Source organism: Mastigoproctus giganteus, chromosome 2, assembly GCF_048544385.1.
Source record: "Mastigoproctus giganteus isolate SK-2022 chromosome 2, ASM4854438v1, whole genome shotgun sequence".
Taxonomy (NCBI): Eukaryota; Metazoa; Arthropoda; class Arachnida; order Uropygi; family Thelyphonidae; genus Mastigoproctus; species Mastigoproctus giganteus.
The window spans coordinates 170,829,749-170,851,954 of record NC_143576.1 but is presented as its reverse complement, the minus strand read 5'-3'; the positions used below and the strand labels follow the sequence as shown (position 1 = coordinate 170,851,954).

The 22,206-nt window shown below is 39.7% G+C and overlaps 1 protein-coding gene across 4 annotated transcripts in view; it reads right to left on the bottom strand.

Annotated features, from left to right (window-relative positions):
* Positions 1-22,206, bottom strand: part of LOC150089744 (uncharacterized) — a 69,096-nt gene that overhangs the window by 37,806 nt on the left and 9,084 nt on the right. For all 4 annotated transcript variants that reach the window (XM_090368777.1, XM_090368776.1, XM_090368778.1 and 1 more), the window contains exon 2: positions 1,749-1,865. The gene's annotated coding sequence lies outside the window, so the exon portion shown is untranslated. The remainder of the gene's footprint in view (positions 1-1,748; positions 1,866-22,206) is intronic.

Sequence of the window (22,206 nt, the reverse complement as noted above, 5' to 3'; positions counted from 1 at the left end):
TCAGCCATTTGGTCTAAGTGTACGTGTATTTCGAATCGCATACGAACATCAACATTTTACATATGGTGAGTTACTGGTAGTGCAGTTTATATTAGACTAGTGTTGCACATATGTTAAAAGTAACTATTAAAAAAAAACAAAAAAAAAAAAACCCCATAGTGTTATGTCACATCGTTGTTTTATTTTTCAATTTATTTTTTTAATAAATTTTTTAATATGAATTAAAAAAAAAAAAAAGAGCACAAACATCACATTAATGTTTTTTAAGAATAAAATAATATCCTGATTATTAGTTCATGTATTAATAATTACTGCATTAACATATTAAAAATAAGATATTGCACAATTATAGATGTTTTACTTCAAAGGAGGAGGGAAAATTTTACAGGTCAAGGAAGGCGTGGGCTCAGGTCTGAGAAACTCTGCTCTAGTGGGTAGTTTAATTTTATGATTATCCTAAACAAAAATGTTGAAACCTATAGTACTCAAGTCGAATAGATGGCCTAAGAAGCCACAAGAAATTTGTGGACCTCAGACTTGAATGTCTGCAAGTAATTTTCAGAAAATACATAAAGAAAAAGGATTGTTTCACAAAGCAATAAAGAGATGCTGCAGAAAGAAAGATGGTTTCCCAAATTGGAAGTTGACTAGATTAGAAGAGGCAGAATTACAGATGGTAATTCAGAAAAGTGCCTAAAGAATTGATAGTACTTCAAAGCCTTTTGTGCTTTGGGGACTTTACTCAGTGTCACTAACAGTAATAAAAGTAAGACGGTATATAGAGAATGGAGGAGATCTATTTATCATAGAATGACTGGCTTGTTTTTTGATATTCTGTGGATACAACTCACATGGGTAATTTGAATGTGAAATTTACCAGAAATTCAAACTAAGTAACAGACTACTTTGGCATTGTGATGAGCTCAGGCTTCTCTGACTCTGGCAGACTCTTCAAAACTATCAGGTACAGTTGCAGCTTGTGACTCTGATGTATGGGGGTGCTGCTTCTTAAACTTGCATTAAATTGCCTTGGTTATAAAACACTAAACATAGATGGTAATAATAATAAGCAAGTTAAAAATACTACAAAACATTAACTGGACACTTACCATTAACAGACTTGGGTAATCTCCAAATTTTATTTAAAAATAAAATCCATTCTTCAGTCATTTGTTGAAAATAGATTAACTTTTTCATTCAAGTTTGGTGCACTGTTCAAATCGGCACTGCTCACTTCGCAGTTCCTTTCACTCGTTTTATCACCTCTAAAAAATGCGTATTGGCAACTTGCCAACTAGACATTGACAACACTGGGGCCAAAATGTGGAACTGTGTAGTGCACAGTTTCACCTACAGTTAAACTTTGAAGTTGAAAACGATTTCGTGTTTTTATTTGTTAATTATTGAAATGATTACTGGAAATAGAGGATGAGTATACTATATGCAGGACCTGTTAATAAAAATATTCATTGCGTTGCGCTGTTCTTCACAAAATTTCATATAACTCCGTTGATTGTATATTTAGATTAAAAATCTGGGGATGCTGCAGTTCCACAGTGCCTACCAACGAGCTACCTCTGATCAGGTACATTAACCGATTGAGATAGTCAGATGGCACTGTATATAGAAACTACAAATAACTGAAAAAGAATTTTACTAAAATTATCTCTAAAATATAAAAAAATAAAATTATAATCTAAACAAACTAAAAATTAAGAAAAGAAATTTAATCAGTTTTTACTCCTTACATTTCATAATGAAGACAGTGATTGATTCCAACAGTGCCAGACAATTAGATATCTCCAAACACTGCATCTATTTAGTATCCATGGGTCAATCTAGATAACACCGTTTAATAAATCAACCTGGAAAGATAAAAAGCAGAGGGAGTTTCATATACTAGAATGAAAAGTCATTATGTATGAAAAGAGAATGTTAATAGTAACATTCTCTTTCATACATAATGACATCTCATATCAAAAGGCATTTAATTACATATTACAAAACATCTCCATAATGGAATATTCCCTGTAAAACTAATGCTAGCCCATTTTTTAAAGTTGCATGCTTTTTAGGGAAGTTTAAGATATATCCTACCCAACAAGAGGGTTGTTCTACAGTTGATATTAAAGCATATTTGTTTAATAATGTATTGATAAAAAAAAATGATGGGTTACTGGAATTTTAAATTCAGCACAAAAAATATAATAATAATAAAAACATAGCATTATTGAAAATAAATCATAAAGCAAAAGTGAAAACATTCAATTCCTAATGCTCACATCTTTCTCTGTAGATTCAGTGAAGTGAACTAAAACTAATAGGGGTTATTAATCTAAAAAATCACTTATGAACTCACGCAAAGAGAGCAATATCACACCAGAAAACTACACATTAAATATATCATGGAAATTTTATGCATAAGACTGTCAAATACTGTTACATTTTTTGTGGAAAGGAAATGAAGAATATTTTATACAAATAATTAAAAAATCATACAAAAAGTTGGAAGTTATCTAGTCTAAACATCACATGTTCCACAGATTCTATGATGGTGTAATAGGAAGGTAGCAATCATTAAAGCAGAAGGGAGTAGAGTACTTAAGCACATTTTCAAGATTTACATAAGTGTTTATTTCTAAACATCTGGATAATCTATGCAACATGTCATTCCACAAAGTATAATAAATATATATTGTAAACATATTGTAAGATGGGCATTTAATAGTTAGTGGTGGATAAATAACTAAAAAGAGAAAACAAAAACTACAAACCATACAAATAAACATAAATATAATTTATTTGTGGATTAAAGTTGTTACACACATAAATACACATAGGAAGTTTGGCCTGGCATTATGGAAGCTGCCTTGTTCCTATCTTTTGAGGTTGTAAGGAAATGAGAAGTTAACAAAATACAATTGTACTAAAAAAAATTGCATCACTTCATTTTTTAGGTTGTTTGTCTGTATATTATAGCTAATCTTTTATAAACAGCTGAAAGAACATAAGTAATAACAATACACATATAAAACTTATTAATTGCAGAAATTTTTACTTTTATGCCTTATGAGTAAATATACAATGAAATAAGTACTTTTCTCCAAAATAACAATGTTACTTATGGTTCATAATAACAAAAATTCTATGAAACAAGTGATTTTTTTTTATTACTTTGCTCATACCAGGCTGACAGGAAGTTATACAGGGTGTCTCAAAAATATTGGTACAAACATTTAGGGGAGGTAGGTAAGATCTAAAGGAATGTGAATCGCATAGGAACCCATAACCGGAAACATCACCGTAAGTCGGCAGACTGCGCTGTTCATCAGTTCGCGAGAGGGAAAATTTCTGGTTTACTCATTGAAGCAGTAGTCACCACACGAAGAGCATGCATTGATATATGAACTGTGAGCTGGCAGACATGCACTTTTTTTTTTTTTGCCGACCAGGCTAGCCGGGTGGGCAAAGTACCTGCCTGGCAACCCAAAGGTCGCGGGTTTGAATCCCACCTCGGGCTTGGATCAAAGTACTGCAAAAACCTTGGAAGGTGCATTATGGCCACAGAAGCCGATGCGCCAACAACTACAAAACAAAAAAAAAAAAAAAAAAAAAATGACATTAAGAGTAGAAATGCAGACTTAATTCACAAGCTGATTTTTATTTTTTTATTTTTTATGAAAACCCCAAACACGAGAGGTATTAGAACCTATAGTACTTAGTACAGTGCTTGGGTTGGAGGTTGAGAAGAAAAAAGAAGATATTTGTTGACATCGGACTTGAATTTCTGTAGACTGCAATTTGCAGGAAATACGTACGAAGGAAGGTTGTTCCAGAAAACGGCAGTTGAATGAATAAATGAGGAAGATGAAAAGTTAGTTCTGTGACTTTGAAGTTGGATAGTAAATGGATGTTGGTTGGTGGTGGTGGCACATGTTCGGACTGTTTTGAAAGAAGAGCGGGAATTATAGAAGCCAATTCAGAAGAACAAAGCCCATGGAAGTATCTGTAGAAAAGGCAAGCAGCCGAAACAGTACGTCTATGAGACAGTGAGTGGGGAGACTGTTAGAGAGGAGTCATTAATTAACCTAACTGCCCTCTTCTGAATGGAACCTAGAAGCCTGAGAGAGGTTTTGGGGACACCGCCCCAGATGTGGGAACTATATTCCACGGTAGGCAGATTTGTGATTTGTAGAGAGTGAACAGCTGTTTGGACGAAAAGTAAAGGTGAGAACAAAACAGAAAACAGTTTTTTAGATGGAGAGGAAGCAATATTTGTAATATGCTTGTGCCAAGAGAGATTAGAAGTCAAATTAGAAGTAATCCCCAAAAGATATATCATTTTGCATAGAAATCGGAGTGTCACAAAAGATAAGCGTAGAAGCAGAAGAATCCTTTTTGCTAGATATAAGACAAGGTTGAGTTTTAGAAGAATTGAAATCAACTAAGTTGTCTCTGCCCCACTGGAGAATTACCTGGAGATCGGCATTTAAGGAATTGGTAGCGGATATTAGAGAAGTTGAAGCTGATTGAGCAGGACAAGATTTCTCAAAATAGAAAGTGGAATACAATGTGCTATCACTGGCAAAACTATGGATAAGATTTCCAGTCAATGGAAGGTCATTAATATACAAGAGGAAAAGAGTGGGGGAAAAAACTGAACCTTGGGGGACACCAGCATTAGTGGAGAAGTTAGAAGGCAGAGAGCCATCTACCCATCACCCTCAATGAACGATCAGAGAGAAAACTGGATAACCAATTACAAAAAACAGTTGGAAAACCATAAGATTGAAGCTTGTTTAGAAGACCTTTATGCCAAACGATTGGAAACCTTTAAGATGTCAAGAACAACTGTTTGTGTTTCACCGAACTTTTCCATTGAATTTGTCCATAAAGGGGTAACATAAGCCAGAATATCACCAGTGGATTGACACTGACAGAATCCATACTGGCAATCGTCAATTAGACGGAAGGTTTCTGGGTAGTTAAAGAGCTACAGTTAATTGATTTCTCCATTCCTTTGGAAAGAGTAGAAGTAATTGCAATGAGATGATAATTGGATGGGAGGAATGTCACCCTTTTTAAGAACTGGCTGGATATGAGCAAATTTCCAAGCAGAAGGAAAAACATCTTTGGAATAGGTGAAAAAAGGCGGCAAAGAACAAGAGTAAGTTCAGGAGCACAGGTTTTGAGAACAAGTGGAGAAATACCATCAGGACCTGGAGCTTTCTTAGCATCAAGATTCGTCAAAATCCTTCTGACATCCTTTTGACGGAACACCACAGGAGGCATTAAACGCAGCGTGTTGGGAATGGTGGGAGGTGTTTTATCAAGATCATTAATACATGAGTCGAAAGAAAAATGGGATGCTAGCAGGTCAGATCCTTGGCTGAAGTGATAACAGAACCATCTGGTTTTGACAGAGGTGGGAGCAGAGATGGGCAAAAGTAGTGGCCAATAGCTTTGGCAAGAGACCAGAATGCTCAGCTGCCATTAGGGAAAGAAGCAAGTTTTCTACTCTTAGCCTGTTTAAAATATAGTTTGGACTGATTAATAACTGCTTTACAATTGTTGCAAGCTTTGGTAGAAAATGAAACTGAAGAATTAGAAACAAGCCAATTATGATATGCAACGTTCTTCTCTTGAACAGCCTTAGCACATTTATTCGAAAACCAAGGTTTAGATAAAGGACAAGATTTTGAAGTGGAGTGTGGAATAAAGGATTCCATTCCTAAAAGAATAATTTCACTGACACGATCTGAGCAATCGCTGATGTCAGAAGTTTTGAAAGAGTAATCCAACCAAGGAAACGAAATCTAGAAGGTCATCTCATTTTGCATTCTTGTAATGCCAAACAACATGAGGTTGGGAATACCCATGAGATAAAGGCTCCATTGGAGAAGAGAATCACCAAGTTGTGATCTGAGGTGCCTAAAGGACCACTCACTTCAACCGTGAACTTAGAAGGGTTGTTTGTGAGAAAAAGATCGTTTTGGTTGGGTTTTTTTTTTTTTTTTTAGGAGCATTAGCAACTAAGGCCATATTGCTCCAGGATATGCGGTGGTCATTCCCTAACCTTTCTGCATCCTCCTTATTTGGTGGTGATGGGTTCGAACCCCGGTCTAATCTACGCACTGCTGCTCCTTCCCACCTGGCTACGGAGGTGCCAGAAAGAAAAAGTCAAGCATGTTGGCTGTATTGTTAGGATTGTCCAGTACAGCAGAATCTCGTTATAACGCAGTTCGCTATAATGCTGTTCTTATATGATAACCCATATCTCACTCTAACGCTGTCACAACTCACTATAACACTCTTTTACCAGCGTATAGATTGAATTTTTGGCATGTTTAACGAAAACGTTTCATCTGATGTATTCGATAGCTTGAAAATGAATAGCAAAGTTTCCCTCACTGACTTACAAAATTTTCTCCCATGCCAATTTAATTGCACTATGGTGACTTGTTACGTAGTTCCAAGATCATTTTAAAAAAAATGATCAAGTATATTGCTTGTAATATTTGGGTTAAATGTATTTACCTGAAGTCTAGTCATCAACCAGGTACAGTATTAGACATTGTGCATAATGGACAGTTTACTCGACCATTGTATCGTAATTAATGCAATGCAGTTAAATTTTCGAAGAGTTAATAATGACAGTTAAAAATTAAAAAGCGACAACATCTGGACAGATAAGAAGCCTACTAAGGTAAGAAAAAGACTGAATTTGAAAATTAAATTATACGTTTTGAAGTGAATCGATTCCGTTCAACGACAAGGTGGATGTGTGCAATAATTTAGGACTGTCAGGTTCAACTGTAAGAACAATTATAAAAAATAAAGAATTAATTTTAGCAGCAGGAAAGACAACTGTTCCACTGCAAGCAACTATGGCTATTATAACTGAAATGGAGACTTCTAAATAACTTTATTGAAGATAATATACAATGCACAGTTCCATTTAGTTAAATATTGTTAAAGAAAAAGCGATTAGCCTATATGATGATCTGAAGAAAGCTCACCTTAAAAAAAAAAAATGCCATGCTTCAAAGCGGCAAAAGACCGGTTGACTTTGTGGTAATGCTGCAGGGATTTTGAATTAAAACCCCTTTTAGTTTACTAGGAAAATAGCCAAAGTACAACCCAAAATCGACCAAAGTTACTTGACAGCCGAGGGCCATCGGATTAATAAATTCATGATTTTAATTGGCATTTTAAGTTTAATTTTGATGCGTAATATAGTTACCACATAATTATATACGTATGTAATAGAGAATATTTCATATGTACAGATTTTTAATATTAAATATTTTGACCAACATTTGTGCATTTTTTTTGGCTACTGTTTATTATTGATTAAGAAATATATTATGGCATAGACCGCAACTCACAAACACATATGTTACGTTACGGGAATACGGTGCTCCCTTAGCGCTGATTCACTTAACACTGTTTTTCAGGAACAAATTATCAGTGTTAAGCGAGGGTCACCTGTATTCTTGTAGGTAAATGAACAATCTATGCAAGGTCAATAGTAATTGCAAAAGCCTCAGCATCTCGACCAGCTGGGTAGGTGTGACTAGAAACCAGAAGCCAGATGGAGTTGTGAACATTAAAATCACCAAGGAAAATTACCTCACTGTTAGGAAAGTTGGACTGGAGAAAGTCAAGATGCAAAGAGGAAGTCAAAGAGCTCCAAGTGATTAGTGGAGTTTGGAGAACGGTAGAGACAACAGATGAATTTGACACAATGAGATAGAGATTTTAAGTCAGAGAAGATCGAAAAGAGTAGATTCCAAAATACTAAGTCTCTGCCAGGGAATATCAGAACGGACATATGCACAAGTACCACCTTTGAGGCGAAAGGAATCGTACTGCGAATAGTTTGGGCAACTGAGATGAGCAGAAGTTGAATTAAACGATAACTGAGATTCTGTCAGAAAAAGTACATGGGGTTCGGCAGACTGCAAGTGGAAATGGACACTGTTGAGATTAGAACTGAGACCACATATTTGTGAAATGAACTAGGAAGTAAGAAAAAGTAAGAATAACAAGAAAAAGTGGGGGGGGGGGGGGGGGAACATTACTATATGCTGTATGTAGTAATAATTTTTGGATATGGTGCACTCATAATAAGAATATACCCATATCCTTGACATAAAGCAGCCTCGATGGTAACATCATTCACAATATATCTTCTGTTAGTGAGGATGAAGTCGATTTCATTAGTTGTTAATCCACATGGACTCTTCCATGTCCACTTTCTGTTCACCCTTTTCTTGAAAAAAAAAAGTGTTCATTACTGACAGTCCTTGAGATTCTGCAAATTCCACAAGTCTTTCGCCTCTTTCATTTCTTTCACCAATTCCAAAATTTCCTATAGTTCCCCTTTCTGCGCTGTTTTGTCTTTTTCCAACCTTAGCATTGAAGTCCCCCATAATAATAGTGTAGTGGGTTTTCTGCTCATTTAGAAGACTCAATTTCGGTGTACATTTATTCAACCTCTTAATCATCATGGCTCGATGTTGGTGCATAAATCATTATAATCTTTAGCTTGTACCGCTTAGAGATCTTGAGTATTAGTCTTGACACCTTTGGTGATGTACTTTTGAATTCCAAAATGTTGTTTTTAAAAGCTTTATGGACCAGAACCCCAACTCCACCTTCACTCCTTTCACTGTTTCCATTGGTGTACAGCAGATTTCCACTTGATAAACTTATAAATGATTCATTTCTTCTTCTTGTTTCAGCCAAACCAATGATATTCCAATTCACATTTTCTAATTCCTTTTCCAGCTCTAATATCCTGTCTTCACCGATGAGTGATCTTACGTTATAACATGCCAAGTTCAGTTTACGTGCAAGGCAGCCTGGTCGTACCCAGAAATTCTTAGCACCCTCTGCTTCCACTCTGATCCTCTCGCTGCCGTAAGAGGGAGAGTGAAAGCTGCTGGGGACTGAGGGACATTTGTATTGTTGTGCTGTCATATGCTGGAGGGTTTGGTCTTTTTCTCTTCATGCTGACCAGGCGTCTTGAAGAGAACCACTCTACACATTCGTTGCCACCTAAGTGACGTAACAGGGCTTACCATCGAGAAGGTGTGCATGAGTGGATTTTGGGGAGGCAGGCCAACCGGACTTCTCCTAAATCTTCTGTAATAGAGATTTTGGATCCATCAGTGTTTTAGGCTGAGTGTCTGATAACACACAGGATACCTGTTAGTGAGCCTCTAAGCCCCTAAGTATGGGTTAATTAAGGGGAATTCTTGCATGACCAATTTGACTGGATACAACAATGTGGTCACAAAGAAACTGGATGCAAAAAAATAATTTTCATATCATATTCTTCGATTTCTGGAAAGCTTTTAATGCTGATGCACAAATTTGAGCTGTATGGCATTAAAGGCAAGTTGCTGCAATGGATAGGGATGGTCGAGTGCAATGGACACTGCTCTTTGTGGACTAATAATATTAGTGGAGTCTCCCAGGGTCTGGTGTTGGGACCATTGTTGTTTTTTAAATTTATCAATGATAGTGATGAAGGTATAGCAGGCCTGACGTCCAAGTTTGCAGATGCTACAAAGGTTGGTAGGGTGATTAATGACGGTACCTTGATGCAACAGGATCTAGAAAAGTAGGGCAGAGGGGCTGAGAAATGGCCACTGAAGTTTAACATTGACAAATGCAAAGTACTGCATATGGGTAACAGCAACTGCAGATTAACGTCCCAATTGTGTGGTACTACACTCAGTAGTGGAGAATGAAAAAAACTTGGTAGTAATTGTACAGTCAGATATGAAGTTTTCTGAGCAGTGAGCCAGGTTGCCTGAGCAGCTCACGGGGTTTTGTCAATGATATACAGGAACTTTGCTAGCAGGGATAAGGAGATGATTATCCCTTTGTATATACAGTGGATTCCGGTTATCTGGCCACTGGTTAATCGGGGCAGCCGTTTATTTGGGGCAAATCTTAAAAAACAGAACCCAATCAAGAAAATAGCCAGAGTTTACTTCGCTTACAGGGATGGCATACACTTAAAGAGAAAGGGTGCAAGAATGTTTGCTGATGCTATCGAGGCACCGTTAGGTGGGTCGGAAAACTGCTAGATTCGGGGGATACAAGGACTAATAGATTAACAGTAGCCATTGGCAGAGGTTAAAGAGATTCTTGCACTGCTTCTATTGGAATGAGCAGCAGCCTGGAAAATAAGATGCAGGATATTTCAGAGACTGCTGGGAATCATTGGTGTACAAGTAAACACATGGGTTGTGGTAGGGTAGCTAAGAATAGAAACAGGTGCATGTATACTTGCATGTACACCAATGCTAGGAGTTTAGTAAATAAATTTGATGAATTTGAGGTATTGCTCAAAACATCAAAGGCAGATATTGTTGGGATTTCAGAGACGTGGTGTCACACAGATATAAGGAGTGCAGAACTGGAATTTGGGGAGTACAATGTCTACAGAAAGGATAGACAGGATAGGAAGGGAGGAGGGGTTATGCTATTAGTTAAAAAACACATAAAATCTAAGGAAGTGAAGCCAGTCGACATCGGTGGACAGTGCAGTGTCGAGTCAGTTTGGTGTGACATAAGCATTGGGAGATCAAAATTGAGAGTAGGAGTGTGCTATAGGCCTAATGACTCTGATGAGTATAATAAGAAACTGTTCGAAGAAATAGAGTGGGCCAGTAAATCAGAGTCTTATAATGGGGGATTTTAATATCCCAGATATTGACTGGAATTTGGGGGCTGGTCACTCACACACTAGCAAGGCTTTTGTGGATTTATTGGATGATTGTTTTCTACATCAGCATGTTTGGGAGACAACTAGAGGGAGTAATACTCTTGATTTCATTATCAGTAGTGATTCTTCATGCATTAAGAATCTGCAGATAAATGAACCACTAGATGGTAGTGATCACAGTATGCTGAAGTGGGATTTACTCAAAGAGGTAACTACCATTAGGGGTAAAGGGAAGGGTTATTGCTTTCGTAAAGGCGACTACAATGGACTGAGACAATATTTAAATTCTATACAGTGGAACCAACTGATGATGTTACCAAAAGCAAATTCAAAATGGGAAGCATTCAAAGAACTTATCTTGGAAGCTACTAGGCTTTACATACCAACTAAGAAATATTGTTCAAGGTTTAGGCCTAAATGGATGTCAGATGCAGATGAACTAATGAGACATATGGCAGAGAAGAAAAATGCATGGGATACATACAAATTAACACATGACACAGAAGCCTATGATAGATACAAGTTGATCTGTAACCAAGTTACAAAGGAGGTTAGGCAGGTGAAGGCAGATTACAAGAAATTGTTGGCAAGGGATGTAAAGAAAAACAGCAAAGAGTTCTTTACTTATGTAAACTCTAGAAGGAAGGGGATGAATCAGATTGGTCCACTTGATATCGAGGGGTCAACTGCTCAGGTAGCTAACAAACTAAATGAATATTTTGCATAGACATTCACACATGAGGAGTTATTCAGCGAGGGGAATGCCAGAGGTGTATTCAACTCTAGCAGTAAGCTAGAGAATCTAGAGAAACACAAGAAAGGCACCTGGGGTGGATGGGATCTATCCAGTTATATTAAAGGAGGCAGCAAAGGAAGTAAGCAAACCCTTAGCCATAATTATGAGAGCTTCCTTGGACTCAGGGGAGGTACCCATGGACTGGAGATGTGCAAATGTGACCCCAATTCACAAAGGGGGATCAAAGGCTGACACAAGTAATTATAGACCTGTGAGTTTAACTTCTGTTCCCGGAAAATTAATGGAGGCACTGGTTAAAGAAGCACTGCAGGATCATCTAGACAAGACTTCAGTTATAGCTAGGACACAGCATGGTTTTGTTAAGGGTAAGTCTTGCCTGACCAATTTGATTGGATACTATGATGCAGTCACAAAAGAACTGGATGCAGGGAATAACTTTGATATTATATACTTGGATCTTAGAAAGGCTTTTGATACTGTTGCACATGGAAGACTGCTGCACAAATTGGAGCAGTGTGGCATTGGAGGCAAATTGCTGCTATGGATAAAGGGGTGGTTGAGGGGGAGAAGACAGAGTGGTAATCAATGGACACTGCTCATCGTGGACTAATGTTATTAGTGGAGTCCCTCAGGGTTCAGTATTGGGTCCTTTATTGTTTTCTGTATTTATAAATGATATTGATGATGGTATATCAGGCTTAATGTCCAAGTTTGCAGACGATACGAAGGTTGGCAGGGTTGTCAAGGACACTACTGACACTATGCTGCTGCAACAGGATTTGGAAAGGTTGAGCAGATGGGCTGAGAGGTGGCAAATGAAGTTTAACATTGACAAATGTAAAGTACTTCATATAGGAAACAGCAACTCCAGAGCAACGTATCAACTGTGTGGTACTACACTGACAGTGGTAGAGAGTGAAAGGGACCTGGGGGTGGTTGTGCAGGCAGATATGAAGTTCTCTGAGCAGTGCAGACTGGCTGCAAGAGTAGCTCATGGTGTATTGTCAATGATATATAGGAATTTTTCTAGCAGGGATAAGGAGGTGATTATTCCCTTTTATAAGGCAATGGTCAGGCCACACCTAGAATACTGTATACAGGTCTGGAGGCCTCATTTCAAGAAGGATGTAGAGCTGCTGGAACGAGTACAGAGAAGGGCAACTAGATTGGTGAATGGGACAAAGGGGTGCTCTTACGAAGAAAGGCTTAAGTTTTGCGAATTACAGTGTCTGGAAACTAGGCACCAGCGAGGTGATCTGATAGAGGTGTACAAAGCCTTGAATGGTTTGAGCATGCTCAATGCTGATGGGATTCTTCCTCTTGCTCAGAATAATCACCTGAGAGGGCATAAATTCAAATTGAGGAAAGACAGATGTAGGATAGATGTGCGGAAATTTGCCTTTAGCCAGCGGGTGGTTGGTAGGTGGAACAGACTTCCATCCCTTGTCGTGGAAGTTGACAGCCTAAATAAGTTTAAGGCTCAGCTGGACAGGTATTTCGAACGAACAGAGGGGTGAAGTGGAAGTGGTTATTTTTATTTATTTATGTTACTTTTTTTTTTTTTTTTTTTTTTGGCTGATGCCAAAAGCTTGCTTTCTTGCATCAAATGCCTCTACTAATGCTAATGTCTTCTGAGGAAATACAACAGCAGATCCCACATAAGATTCTGACTTTGAGCCATCTGTATAGACTGGCAGAAAGTCAGAGTACTGCTCTCTATGTGATGCGAAGAGTTGCTTGTAGACGGCCGCCGGTGTATTAGCCTTCTCCATGATCTTGAGGGAGAAGTCACACATTGGCAAATGTGCATACCAGGGTGGAAGGAGTTGCCTTGGTGACTGGGCAACATTGTTTACCGTCATGTTTAGTTCATTTAATAGCCCTTGCATCTGAATACCAAAAGGTCTGTTGGCAGTCCGACGGGTGTTATAGAGATTTTCCCAATGTGGCCCAAAAACTGATGCCCATGTGGGATGATCAGACAGGGCTTTCAATTTAAAGGTGTAAGGTAAAGACAACTGCTTACGTCGAAAAGATAGGGATGGTTCATTTGCTTCGACATAAAGGCTTTGGACTGGAGATGTGCGAAATGCTCCTGTGGCTATCCGAATGGCCTGATGGTGAACTGGATCTAACCACCGAAGTACACTATCTCTAGCAGATCCATATACCTGGGACCCATAATCGAGTTTAGAATGGACAAGGGCTCGGTAGAGACGAAGAAGAGTAGAGCGATCTGGGCCCCATGAAGGGCACGAAGGATGTTAAGCCCTTTAACACACCTTGTCCTAAGCTGACGAATATGTTGAAGAAATGTCAACTTTTTGTCGAAGATAAGTCCAAGGAATTTGACATCTGCTACGACTGGGATGTTGTTTTGCCCAAGCCTTAAATCCGGTTCAGGATGAAGATTACTTTTGCAACAGAAGTGTACACAAACGGTCTTCTGTGATGAAAATCTGAACCCATTAGCCAATGACCAAGATGTAAGGTGGTCAATGGCTTTCTGCAGTTGCCTTTCAATGACCCTCATATTGCATGAGTGACAAAATATAATAAAGTCGTCAACATAGAGGGCATTGTTTATTGTGGGCGGAAGTTGTTCTGTGATAGTTTATTTTGATTGCAAAAAAAGCGTGACACTTAGAACGGACCCTTGTGGGACTCCCTCTTCCTGACAGAACTCTCTCTCGAGAGAGTAGATGCTAAACGCACTTGAAAATGACGATTCGAAAGGAAGTTTTTGATAAAGAGAGGAAGGTTACCCCTAAGACCAAAGTTGTAGAGGTCTTTTAATATTCCAAATCGCCAGGCTGTGTCGTACACTTTTTCAATATCAAAGAAAACTGCTACCAGATGCTCGGATTTAATAAAAGAGTCATGAATGTATGTTTCAAGTCGGATTAAATGATCCAAAGTGGTTCCGTGTCTTCGGAAGCCGCACTGAGTCCTGGAAAGCAGATCATTTGTTTCCAAATACCACACAAGGCGGGCATTAACCATTCTTTCTAGGACCTTGCACAAACAGCTTGTCAGAGCAATAGGACGATAGTTACTTGGATATCTAGGATCCTTTCCTGGTTTTGGGAAGGCAAGAACGATTGCTTTCCGCCAGGAATCTGGAAATTGTTTATCAAGAAAAATTCTGTTAAATAAAATAAGTGATTTTTAGAATGTGGTGACAGATGTTTTATCATTTCGTAGTGGATGTCATCGGGCCCAACAGCACTTGCATGCGTAAGAAAGAGTGCTACATTTAACTCTTCTTGTGTAAAGGGCTTGTTATATGGTTCGAGCCCTTTTGAAAAGAAGTTTAATGGATGTTTCTCACGTTTTTCTTTCAAGGCCAAGAACTCTGGAGGGAATGATGTTGTTGCAGATATTTTTGCAAATGTTTCCCCTAGAGTATTTACAACTACAGTTCGGTCTGCAATTAGACATCTATTGTGCTCGAGAATCACCGAAGGGCACGGTGGGTATTTGCCCTTCATTTTCCGGATCTTGTCCCAGACTACTTTTGAGTTGGCAGTCTGGGTTATGGATGAAAAATGGATCCAAGATTTCCTTTGGCTCTGACGTTGGATATAACGTGCTTTTGCACGTGCACGTTTAAATGATATTAGATTATCGGTCGTGGGATATCGACGGAATATCCCCCAGGCTTTGTTTTGTGCCTTTTTTGCTGTTGTGCATTCTGAATTCCACCAAGGTTTAGGAAATAGTGGAAACCGGCTGGATGTTTTTGGGATTGCAATTGCAGCTGATTGGACAATACTTTCTGTAACATACGCGACTGCATCATTGATATGTTCCCGACTGACTGTAGCGATGTCAAGATTTGCCAGATGTTGAAAGGCATTCCAGTCAGCCTGATCAATCTTCCACCGCAGTAAACTAAATGGCTGACACGGTCTACCACAAGTTAAGGTGGTTATCACGGGGAAGTGATCACTTCCATATGGGTTTTCTTCCACCTCCCATATAGCTGAAGGAAGGAGGGAAGGGGAGCAGATAGAAAGATCAATGGCAGAAAAAGTACAGGTAGGCATGTGGAAGAAAGTGTGTGTTCCCACATTGAGAAGGGAGAGGTCATTGTCAGTGAGCATACGCTCTATGACTCATCCCCTTCTGTTAATGTTAGTACTACCCCACAGAGTGTTATGTCCATTAAAGCCCCCCAAGAAATAAAGGGGGAGGCAATTGCATGACGAGATCATCAAGGTCTTCCTGGAGGATGTCAATACCAGGTGGTAAATAAAGAGAGCAAACAGTTAATAAGAACCCCACTTTAAGGTGAATTGCTACAGCCTCTATGTTGGTTGTAAGTTGCAAAGGCTGAAAGGGAATCTGGTTGCTCACGAGGAATGCAACTCCTCCATGAGCAGGACCGTCCCCGATTCTGTCTTTACGAATGATCGTAATGTTACGTATGGTGGGGTCATCATTCGCCTTTAAATAGGTTTCCTGTACACAAAAGCACGATGGCTTGTACTTTTGCAGAAGTGCCTTGATGACATTAATGTTTCGTCGGAATCCATGACAGTTCCACTGTAGGATTTTAGCCATTATTTTGGCTTGGTGGGTCCATCAGGCGGCTTCCGAGGTGCTGTCCTGTGTCCATCACTTCCTCCGTAAAGAGTTCCAAGACTGAATCGTCATGTACCTCCTTGGTTTTGACATCCATTTTTTCTTATCCTGGCATGGGCTCTTGATTTTTTGTACTGTTACTTTAGTACTCGCTTTTGATAGTGCTTGAGCACTGGGAGGTACCGATATTGGAGTGGCAGCTGACTGAGATTTCTGTGCTGGTTTTACTGAACTAAATAGATAGCGGGCGATGGGCGTGAATGACTCTTTTGGTGGCACAGTCATATCCGTTTGGGTGCCAATCGAGCATTTATTGGATACCTTTTCGGCGTATGTTGCTTTGCCACTACTTACTGGTTTAACTGATTTCCTGGCCTCTAGCTGAGGAAGAGGTTGCCGGTGCGGACGTGCCTTTCTGCTGCTCTTGGAACAGAGAAGTTTTTTCTGATTTATTTTCTGCTTTATTAGTTTAAATTGACATATTAACTTATTTTCTAGAGTACCTTTATATTCCTATTACGGTACTTAAGTTTAAAGTAACTTAGATAGAGATTTTGTAGGTATTACTTAGTATCGGAAAGGGTATCAAATACACGTGTTTACCGTTCGTAAATATCCGCCATTGTTACGGGAAAATTAATCAGTAAAATCTATTAATCTTGTCGAACTTCATTGGCAATTAAATTGTACTTTTAACTATATATAAAACCACTTAGGTTACGTAACATAAATAATTAGTAAAAATAAATAATTAATACATAACTTGATGCGGAAGTTATATAAAGGGATTTCGTAGATAACACTCGTTACTGAAACATAAATATTTCGTAGATAACACTCGTTACTGAAACGTAAATATTCCGTAGATAACACTCGTTACTGAAACATATAGCGTTATAACTGTGTTTGGATACAAGTTTAGGATTTAATTTTGTACAGAAATTGAAGTTTTATTGAAAGTAAATCGAAATCATGACTCAAACCAGAGCAGCAAAGCAAAAGGCTCAAGCTAATAGGAATGCTGTGGCCCAGGGGAGAACTGAGGGGGGCAGTTGTCCTCTGAATCACAGCCTTTTAAGATGCACTATTTGCTTGATGTTTGCGGAGCAGTCAAGTATGGGACATGATACTGCCATGGGGGATGTCTTTGTATGTGTGTGATGCAAGGAGTGTAGAGAGATCAGGCGACAACTCAGCGTTGTTATGGGCCTATATGAGAGCTTGAAGGACAGGGTGGATGCCCTCGAAGGATTACAAGTGAGGGGCCCCATCAAGCTCTCAGCTGCCCACACCAATGCCAGAGCTTGCACTTGGTCATCGCGCAACACAGCGGCAACCCCCAAGGCAGAATGCACTGGTCCCAAAGGAACTAGTAGTTTGGTGACTATTGTAAGGGAAACGGGAAACATGCTTTGTAAAAAGGATAAGTGGAACAGGACCAGGGTATGTCTGCCAGGGGCAAAAGTTGATGACGTTGTAGAGCGGATATCATCTTTTAAGGGCACAAAAGGTGATATAGTTGTACACGTTGGCACTAATTATATTAAGAGTAGGAGACCGGCGGAATTACTTGACAAGTACAGGTCACTGATGAAAAAAAGCCGTGAATTAGGGTTGAAATTGAAAGTGTCTGCAATTCTGCCCAGACACGATAGGAGGGAGTATATGATGAGAGCCCTGTCAATCAATTCAGCCCTGGAAAGATTGTGCAGGGCTCGAGGGGTAGAATTTTTTTCAGCCTGGTCTGTACTTGTTAACAGGAGAGATTGCTTCTACAGGGATGGGATACACTTAAATAGAAAGGGTGCAAGAATGTTTGCTGATGCTATCGAGGCAGTGTTAGGTGGGTCGGAAAACTGCTAGATTGGGGGGATACAAGGACTAATAGATTAACAGTAGCCACTGGCAGAGGTGAAAGTGATTCTTGCACTGCTTCTATTGGAATGAGTCGCAGCCTGGAAAATAAGATGCAGGATATTTCAGAGACTGCTGGGAATCATTGGGGTACAAGTAAACACATGGGTTGTGTTAGGGTAGCTAAGAAAAAGAACAGGTGCATGTATACTTGCGTGTACACCAATGATAGGAGTTTAGTAAATAAATTTGATGAATTTGAGGTATTGCTCAAAACATCAAAGGCAGATATTGTGGGGATTTCAGAGACGTGGTGTCACACAGATATAAGGAATGCAGAACTGGAATTTGGGGAGTACAATGTCTACAGAAAGGATAGACAGGATAGGAAGGGAGGAGGGGTTATGCTATTAGTTAAAAAACACATAAAATCTAAGGAAGTGAAGCCAGTCGACATCGGTGGACAGTGCAGTGTCGAGTCAGTTTGGTGTGACATAAGCATTGGGAGATCAAAATTGAGAGTAGGAGTGTGCTATAGGCCTAATGACTCTGATGAGTATAATAAGAAACTGTTCGAAGAAATAGAGTGGGCCAGTAAATCAGAGAGTCTTATAATGGGGGATTTTAATTTCCCAGATATTGACTGGAATTTGGGGGTTGGTCACTCACACAGTAGCAAGGCTTTTGTGGATTTATTGGATGATTGTTTTCGACATCAGCATGTTCGGCAGGCAACTAGAGGGAGTAATACTCTTGATTTCATTATCAGTAGTGATTCTTCATGCATTAAGAATCTGCAGATAAAAGAACCACTAGGTGGCAGTGATCACAGTGTTCTGAAGTGGGAGTTACTCAAAGAGGTAACTACCATTAGGGGTAAAGGGAAGGGGTATTGCTTTCGTAAAGGCGACTACAATGGACTGAGACAGTATTTAAATTCTATACAGTGGGATCAACTGATGATATTGCCAACAGCAAATTCAAAATGGGAAGCATTCAAAGAACTTATCTTGGAAGCTACTAGGCTTTACATACCAACTAAGAAATATTGTTCAAGGTTTAGGCCTAAATGGATGTCAGATGAACTAATGAGGCATATGGCAGAGAAGAAAAATGCATGGGATACATACAAATTAACACGTGACACAGAAGCCTATAATAGATACAAGTTGATCTGTAACCAAGTTACAAAGGAGGTTAGGCAGGCGAAGGCAGATTATGAGAGATCCTTGGCAAGGGATGCGAAGAAAAACAGCAAAGAGTTCTTTACTTATGTAAACTCTAGAAGGAAGGGGATGAATCAGATTGGTCCACTTGACATCGATGGGTCAACTGTTGATGACCCTGCTCAGGTAGCTAACAAACTAAATGAATATTTTGCATAGACATTCACACATGAGGAGTTATTCAGCAAGGGGAATGCCAGAGGTGTATTAAACTCTAGCAGTAAGCTAGAGAATCTTGTAATAACTGAGAGCAAAGTGGAGGAGAAATTGTTGAAGATAAACACAAGAAACGCACCTGGGATGGATGGGATCTATCCAGTTATTTTTTTTTTTTTTTTTTTATTTGGTAGTTGTTGGCGCATCGGCTTCTGTGGCCATATTGCACCTCTCAAGGTTTTTGCAGTACTTTGATCCAAGCCCGAGGCGGGAATCGAACCCGCGACCTTTGGGTTGCCGGGCAGGTACTTTACCCACTCGGCTAGCCCGGTCGGCCTATCCAGTTATATTAAAGGAGGCAGCAAAGGAAGTAAGCAAACCCTTATCCCATAATTATGAGAGCTTCCTTGGACTCAGGGGAGGTACCCATGGACTGGAGATGTGCAAATGTGACCCCAATTCACAAAGGAGGATCAAAGGCTGACACAAGTAATTATAGACCTGTGATTTAACTTCTGTTCCCGGAAAATTAATGGAGGCACTGGTTAAAGAAGCACTGCAGGATCTAGACAAGACTTCAGTTATAGTTAGGATACAGCATGATTTTGTTAAGGGGATGTCTTGCCTGACCAATTTGATTGGATACTATGATGCAGTCACAAAAGAACTGGATGCAGGGAATAACTTTGATATTATATACTTGGATCTTAGAAAGGCTTTTGATACTGTTGCACACGGAAGACTGCTGCACAAATTGGAGCAGTGTGGCATTGGAGGCAAATTGCTGCTATGGATAAAGGGGTGGTTGAGGGGGAGAAGACAGAGAGTGGTAATCAATGGACACTGCTCATCGTGGACTAATGTTATTAGTGGAGTCCCTCAGGGTTCAGTGTTGGGTCCTTTATTGTTTTCTGTATTTATAAATGATATTGATGATGGTATATCAGGCTTAATGTCCAAGTTTGCAGACGATATGAAGGTTGGCAGGGTTGTCAAGGACACTACTGACACTATGCTGCTGCAACAGGATCTGGAAAGGTTGAGCAGATGGGCTGAGAGGTGGCAAATTAAGTTTAACATTGACAAATGTAAAGTACTACATATGGGAAACAGCAACCCCAGAGCAACGTATCAACTCTGTGGTACTACACTGACAGTGGTAGAGAAAGAAAGGGACCTGGGGGTGGTTGTGCAGGCAGATATGAAGTTCTCTGAGCAGTGCAGACGGGCTGCAAGAGTAGCTCATGGTGTATTGTCAATGATATATAGGAATTTTTCTAGCAGGGATAAGGAGGTGATTATTCCCTTGTATAAGGCAATGGTCAGGCCACACCTAGAGTACTGTATACAGGCCTGTAGGCCTCATTTCAAGAAGGATGTAGAGCTGCTGAAACGAGTACAGAGAAGGGCAACAAGATTGGTGAATGGGACAAAGGGGTGCTCTTACGAAGAAAGGCTTAAGTTTTGCGAATTACAGTGTCTGGAAACTAGGCACCAGCGAGGTGATCTGATAGAGGTGTACAAAGCCTTGAATGGTTTGAGCATGCTCAATGCTGATGGGATTCTTCCTCTTGCTCAGAATGATCACCTGAGAGGGCATAAATTCAAATTGAGGAAAGACAGATGTAGGATAGATGTGCGGAAATATGCCTTTAGCCAGCGGGTGGTTGGTTGGTAGAACAGACTTCCATCCCTTGTCGTGGAAGTTGATAGCCTAAATAAGTTTAAGGCTCAGCTGGACAGGTATTTTGAACGAACAGAGGGGTGAAGTGGAAGTGGTTATTTTTTATTTATTTATGTTACTTTTTTTTTTCTTTTTTTTTTTTTTTTTGGCTGATGCTGCATAAGCTTGCTTTCTTGCATCAAATGCCTCTACTAATGCTAAGTCCTTCCTTTAGTTGTTGTATTTCCTTTTCTTCCTTCCACCACTGGCAAGCTCTTGAATATGCAGGGTGTTCTCCATTGCAGTTAATACATGCGGCTTTTGTAGCTGAACATCCAATTATTTCGTGGTCCTTTGCACCACATCGAGCGCATGCAAGGGAACCACGGTAGGCCATTTGCGTGTGTCCATATTTCTGGCATTTGAAACACCGTAAAGGGTTCGGAACATATGGATGCACGGGGCAGTTTATGTATCCAGCTTTAATCTCATCAGGAGATTTAGGTGAATTGAATGTCAGGTTAATGTTTCTGGTTTTAACCAGTTTCCCATCCCTACATGCACTAATTCTTTTGACGGCAATAACTCTCTGGGACTTCAATTCCAAGCAGATTTCCTCCTCGGTAACGTCGAGAAGGTCCCACTCTGAAATTACACCTCTCAATGAATTTAGTGTTCTGTGTGGTGTCACGGTTACAGAGATTCTTCCGATTGATGTTACTCTGAGTAGATGTTCAGATTGCCTGTCATTTTTAGTTTCAATCAAGAGATCCCCAGAACAGAGCCTCTTAACTGATTTGGGTGAACCAGCTAACCCATCTAACCCTTTCTGAATAAAGAAAGGTGACATTTTACCAATCGGTTTTTCATTGGTGGAGTGCATGATTAAAAACCGTGGGACAGGCCCTGATGGTAGTTCAGTCCGCTGCCTCTTTGAAGCAATAGTGCCGTCAGTGTCTATATTTTCAGATAGGGACCGGATTGGGGCCCCCTGAAGAAATATGTTTATCAGGATTCATGGAGTTTTTTATATTGTTCAGTGCCCGGGCTCCTCACCCACCACGGAGCCCAAAGGGACGCCCACTACCCGGCATGCAATAAATGCGCTCGGGAGTGGGACGCCAGGGCTACTCAGACACTATACCCGCACTGCCGCCAGCCTGAATCCTGTACCTCGGACCATGAGGGTAGGGGCATGGCATTGACACGGTTGACCCTC